The following is a 6,216-nucleotide window of genomic DNA, read 5'->3' as shown; positions in this document are numbered from 1 at the left end:
ATCTCATTTGGTATCAAATTCATTGCTGGGGCCCTTTGTTCTTTTCTTTTCTTTCTTTCTTTTTTTTTTTTTTTTTTTTTTGTAGCTCATGTCTCCAGTTCAGCTTGAACTTCTTCCCTCATCACCACTGTCTCTGTATCATGTTATACTTCCTGTAATTTTTCAGTGTACACTAATTCTTTCAGGTACAATGACTCTGTGTATTGCCCCATATGTTTTTGATACTTCTTGGATCATTTAAGATTTTGCCCAAAGCATCTGAGAGAATTACAACTCAAAATTTGATTTTTTTTTCCGTTCTCTCAACTTGAGAAATGCTACATGAGCTCTTCTGTTTTAATTCTCTAACTCTAGCTCATAGTATAATCCATTATATTATTCTGTGTTGTCTTCTCACACTCCCCTTTGAAATCTTCAGCTCATCTCTTTTTCCTTCTCATATTTTTATTGATTTGCATACAATCATTTATACACAATGTGCTTTATTCAAACAATTATATGTTATACAATCTTTCATTTACATTTTATTCAGTTCACGTGACTTGTCTTATGTACAGTCATTCATATATATTGTAGTAACTATATTTTATTACTATTGCTCTGTGCCTTTGGTGGTCTAGTGGCATGAAGCTGTGCTGCAATCCCAAAGGTATGCAGTTCAAATCCACCCACTGTTCCTCAGAGGAAAGATGGGAAACCTCCTCCCAGGCAATTAATTGCCTCTGAAAGCCCACTAGAGGGTCAGTTCCAACTCTGCAGTACACAACAACAACATACCCATTATCACACCATTTTTTTCAAGCCCGCACTCAATCTTCCCTATTCATTTATTCCTTCATCTTCCTACTAACTTCTGCTGTTCAAGCAATTTCCCTCTGGCCATTTATTTCAATCGCCTTCATTCTTCCTCTTCCCTTTTTGAATATTTGTGTGCATCTTGTTCAATTATTCTTCTATTTTCATCATAATCATCTTATCCAATATTTGTCCTTATGTAAATGAGTTATTTCATGCAGTATAATGCACTTTATATTCTCCCATGTTATGTAGAATTTTACTAAAATGTTGCTCCTTAGTCTAGCATTATATGCCATTGTTTGAATGTCCCACAATTTCTCAAGCAATTCATTTGTTTATAGGTGTTTGGAGTGTTCAGTTTTCTTGTTATTGTGAATAATGTCGCTGTGAACATAGGTATGCATCTCTCCTTTCATTTTAAAGTTCTGATTTCCTTGGAGTATATTCCTAGCAGTGGAATAGCTGTTTATCTCTTTTACTTCAGGATTTCTTTCCTTTGTTTTGGCTTCTTGGCACTCTAGTGCAATTTTCAGAGTCTCTTCTGACATCTGTTATGATACCTTTCTCCCCCCTTTGTACTGAACTTTTGCTTGTTTTATGGATATCTTTGATGGCACACTACAACTCATCTTGTCTTTTATCATTAGTGTTCAATGCTTTAAAGCTATTCTTAAGAGGATATTTAAATTCAGGTGTTATAGAGTCAAGGTTGTATTTTGCTTCTTGTGGACTTGTTTCATTTTCTTCAGCTTCAGTTTGAACTTGTACATGAGCTTTTGATGATATGTTTCACAGTCAGCACTTAGTCTAGTTTAGTTGGCTATTATTGAGTTTCTCCAATAATTCTTTCCACAGATATGTTGTTGTTGTTATGTGCCGTCGAATCCTTTGCGACTAATAGCGACCCTAAGTACAACGACCTTAAACCCTGCTCTATCCTGTGCCAATCTCACTGTCTTTGACTCATCCTTCCTGATTACCCCAGTCACTGAATCAATCCACTTCATAGAGGGCCTTCCCCTCCTGCACTGTCCCTCCATACTCCCAAGCATGATGTCCTTCTCCAAGGACCTGTGCCTCCTTACAACATGTCCAAAGTATATCAGATGAAGCCCCAGAATCCTTGCCTTGAAGGAGCAGCCTGGTTTAACCCTCTCCAGGATGAATCTGTTAGTTTTTTTGGCAGTCCATGGTACATTCAATACTCTTATCCAGCACCACAGCTCAAAGGCATCAATTTTCCTTCTATATCCCTTAGTCATTGTCCAACTCTCTGATGCACAACAAGTAATTGCAAAGACCATGGCCTGTATCAGGCTCACCTTAGTCTCCAGAGTGACACTGTTGCTCTTGAGTACTATAGAGAGGTCCCTAACAGCAGACTTTCCCACCATAATATGGTTTTGTTTGTTTGTTTGTTTTTTAATTTCCTGGCTGCTGGTGCCAAGAGTGTTGACCATGGAGCCAAGCAAACTGAAGCTGTGAACAATCTCAATCTCTTCGCCATCCATCCTGATGCTACCAATTGATCCAGTGGTGAGAATCTTTGTCTTCTTGACACTGAGCCTCAGTCCATACTGAAGGCTGCAGTCCTTGACACTCTGCAGCAAGCACATGAGGTCCTCCTCCATTTCAGCAAGCAGGGTTGTATCATCTGCATGATGCAGATTATTAATAGATCTTCCACCAGTCCTGATGCCACAATTCTCCTCATAGAGCCCAACCTCCTGGATAATCTGCTCTGCCTACAGGTTGAAAATGTATGGAGACAGGATGCATCCCTGGCGTACACCCTTTCCAATTTTGAACCATGCAGTGTTCCCTTGCTCTGTTCTGACAACTGCCTCTTGGTCCAAATATAGGTAGGTTTCGCATTAGAACAATCAAGTGTTCGGCGATTCCCATTTTTCTCAGAGTCAGCCACAGTTTGTTATGATACACACAGTCAAACACCTTTGCATAATCAATAAAACACAGATAGAAATTCTTCTGGTCTTCCCTGCTTTCAGCTAAGATCCATCTAACATCAGCAACAATATCCCTAGTACCACGACCCGTTCTAAACCCAGCCTGGACTTCTGGTAGTTCTGTGCTGAAGTGCTGTTCCAGTCGTTTTTGGATAATCTTCAGTAGAATCTTGCTTGCATGTGAAATCAATCATATTGTTCTGTAGTTTCCACACTCTGTTTGGTCACCCTTCTTTGGAATGGAAGCAAATATAGATCTCTTCCGGTCAGTTAGCCAAATGGTTGTTCTCTGATTCCTGTGCAGTTCTTCAGGTGAAATGTATGTACAGTCTGTATTTCTTAAGGCATTTGCTATGAATAAAATATTGAATGTACAAAATTCATTTAATATTCAACCTCATTTCTGTCTCATAGTCCTTAATTTCCAAATATCATTCCTTCTACTTTGATTCCAACCTTTCCAATCTAGTTATCAATTACTATTAATGTTCCTTGAATACATGTTTTGTAAATTTTAGGCTTAACAATTTGGTAGGATTTCTCCATCTGCTTTAACTGTTGCTGCGTATACTTTAATAACAATTAAACTGTCAGACCTTTCTCGTATGCATAGAGCCCTATCTGATAGCATTGTACTTCAGAATGTTGTTGTTATTTTTTTGTGCTGTCAAGTTACTTATGACTCGTAGCGACTCCATGTACAACAGCTCTGAAGCCTGCCCTGTCCTGAACCAGTGTCACTAATTCTGACACACCTATCCCCCTCTATCCCCATTATTTCTGTTACTATATCAATCCATCTCCTCTGGGTTCTTTCTTTCCTGTGCTATCCTCCACCCTTCTGAGCATGATATCTTCTCAAAGGACCAGTCCCTCCTATCCATGTGCCCACAACCAGTGAGATAGTAAGTTTAGTGAATTGACATACTAATGCTGTACTCATAAGAGCAAACTATGAACAAGCAAGCAAATATACATACAGATTATAAAGGAAGCAGCACCACACAAGCCTTTCATTCCCACACTTCTCCCACCCACTCTAATATGGCAAACTGGCAAATAAATGCTACACTTCTAATAATAAACCATCACAAAAAGCAAGTGAGTGGAAATTAATAGCCCCTAGCTGAACCTGCTGACTTCTCCCAGAAAATATGGCTCAGGCCCTGATCATATCTGTCTAGATAATCCAGGGTTAAACAGTGCTCCAGACATCCATAGCTAAGCTCATTGTCTACTTATCTGCTTCTGCTCCCACTGAGATGGCAATCAAGAAATCAAAAGATGTATTTTGATAGGGTAATCAGGACATAATTAAAGTGCTCAAAATAAGGATGTCTCTTTAAAAATAAGCTGTGCCTCACTCAAGTCATGATATTTTCAATTGCCTTATATGCATCTGAAACTTGGACAATGAATAAAGAGTGGAAAATATGACTTTGAATTGTGGTGTTGGCCAAGAGTATCAATTATACATGGACAACTAAAATAATAAATAAATCCACCTTGGAGGTACTACAATGAGAATGCTTCCTGAGGCAAGTGTATTGAAAAACTTCATCTCATAAACTTTGAGCACGTTGTCAGGAAGGACCAGTCCTTGGAATAGGACACCATGCTTGAAAAAGGAGAAAGTAATAGTGGAGCCAACTGACTGTGGAAATTATGAAACAGTACAATTGATATAATATACGAACAAAATACTATTGAAGATTATTTTTAAAAGGTAATAATTTTACATAATTAAGGAACTGCCAGAAATTCAAGAAAGATTTAGTTTGCTAATATCAGATGGATCCTGGCTGAAAGTAAAGAATACCAGAAAAATGACTATCTGTGCTTTATTGACTATGCAAAAGCATTTGAGTGTGTGGATCATGACAAGTTGAGAGGAATGGGAATCCCAGAGCATGTGGTTGTGCTTACGCATACCTCTACCTGGATCAGGAGGCTATTGTGCGAGTGGAGCAGGGAAGCACTGCATGGTTTGAAATTGGGAACGGAGGTGTCAGGGTTTTATTCTCTCTCAATACCTATTCAATCTATATGCTGAACAAATTACCCAAGAAGTTAGACTCTATGAAGAGAAGTTTGGAATCAGGATTGGAAGGAGACTCATCAGTAACCTGTGTTATGCAGATGATGCAACATTACTTGCTGAAAGTGAGAAGCACTTGAAGCACTTGTTGCAGAAGATCAAGAAATGCAACCTTCAGTATGGATTGTGTCTCAGTATCAAAAAAGCAAAGAATCTTACCACTGGAACAATAGGCGGTGTCAAAATGGATTGAGAGGAGATTGAAACTGTCAACAGCTTTACCTTGCTTGGATCAAAAATTAACACCCTTGGCACAAGCAGTAAGGAAAATCTGCACTGGGAAATTCTGCAGTTAGGGACTTCCCAAATTTTTGAAGAGTAGTGAAGTCAGTTTCAGGACTAAGGTGTATCTGATTCAAGCCATACTCTTTCCTATTGCTAGCTGTTCATCGGAGACCTGAACCATGAATAAGGATGACAGAAAAAGAACTGATGCCTTTAAGCTGTGATTCTAAAGAAGAACACTGAACATCCCATGGACCATCAATGGAATTAACAGATATTTCTTGGAGAGGGTGCAGCCGGAATGCCCTTTGGAGACAAGAATGGTAAGACTTTGCCTCACATACTTTGAACATGTTGCTAGGATGTGCTATTCCTTGGAGAAGGACATGATATTGGGAAGGATGAATGGTATACAAGGGAGAGGAAGACCACATAGATTGATACAGTGATTACTGCAAATGTGCAGTTGTGTGTCAGAAAGTGTGAGGATGGTACAGGATAGAACAGGGTTCAGATCTTTTGTTCATAGTGTCTCTATGAGTCATGCTTGACTTGATGGCATGTAACAACAAATAACAACAACAATAAAAGAGTATGAAGGTCCCTGATGAGCTAGATGGACATCATGACTACAATAATGGATTTAAGCACAGTAGAGATTATGGACACAGTGCAGGGTTGGATGAAGTGTCAATCTGTTGTTGACTGGGTGTTATTTGTGGATCCAAGTAAGATGAAATCATTGACAACTTCATATTTCTCCCCATCTATCATAATGTGTCTATTTGTTCATGGATAAGTGCTTTTGCTTTCTTGATGTGAATATGTAATCCATATTGAAGGCAGGAGTCTTTGATATTATTTAGTAAATGTATAAGTCTTCAATTTATGCAAATAAAAAATTGTGCCATTTGTATCATACAGGTCTTTCTGTGATTCTGATGTCACACTCTTCTTCAGAGGTGCAGCTTCTCAAATTATTGAATTGAATTAGGTATGGGGAAAGAATGCAACCATGATTCACACCTTTCCCGATTTTTAACCAAAATCTATCCCTTTTTCGGTTCAGGCAACAGCTACTGTGTCTATGTATAGGTTTTTCATGGACCAAGTTAAATATTTTGGAAT

The sequence above is a fragment of the Elephantulus edwardii genome, unplaced genomic scaffold (assembly GCF_000299155.1).
Source record: "Elephantulus edwardii isolate Elephantulus edwardi_28Jun2011 unplaced genomic scaffold, EleEdw1.0 scaffold00013, whole genome shotgun sequence".
Classification (NCBI taxonomy): Eukaryota; Metazoa; Chordata; class Mammalia; order Macroscelidea; family Macroscelididae; genus Elephantulus; species Elephantulus edwardii.
This window is presented reverse-complemented; position numbering follows the sequence as displayed.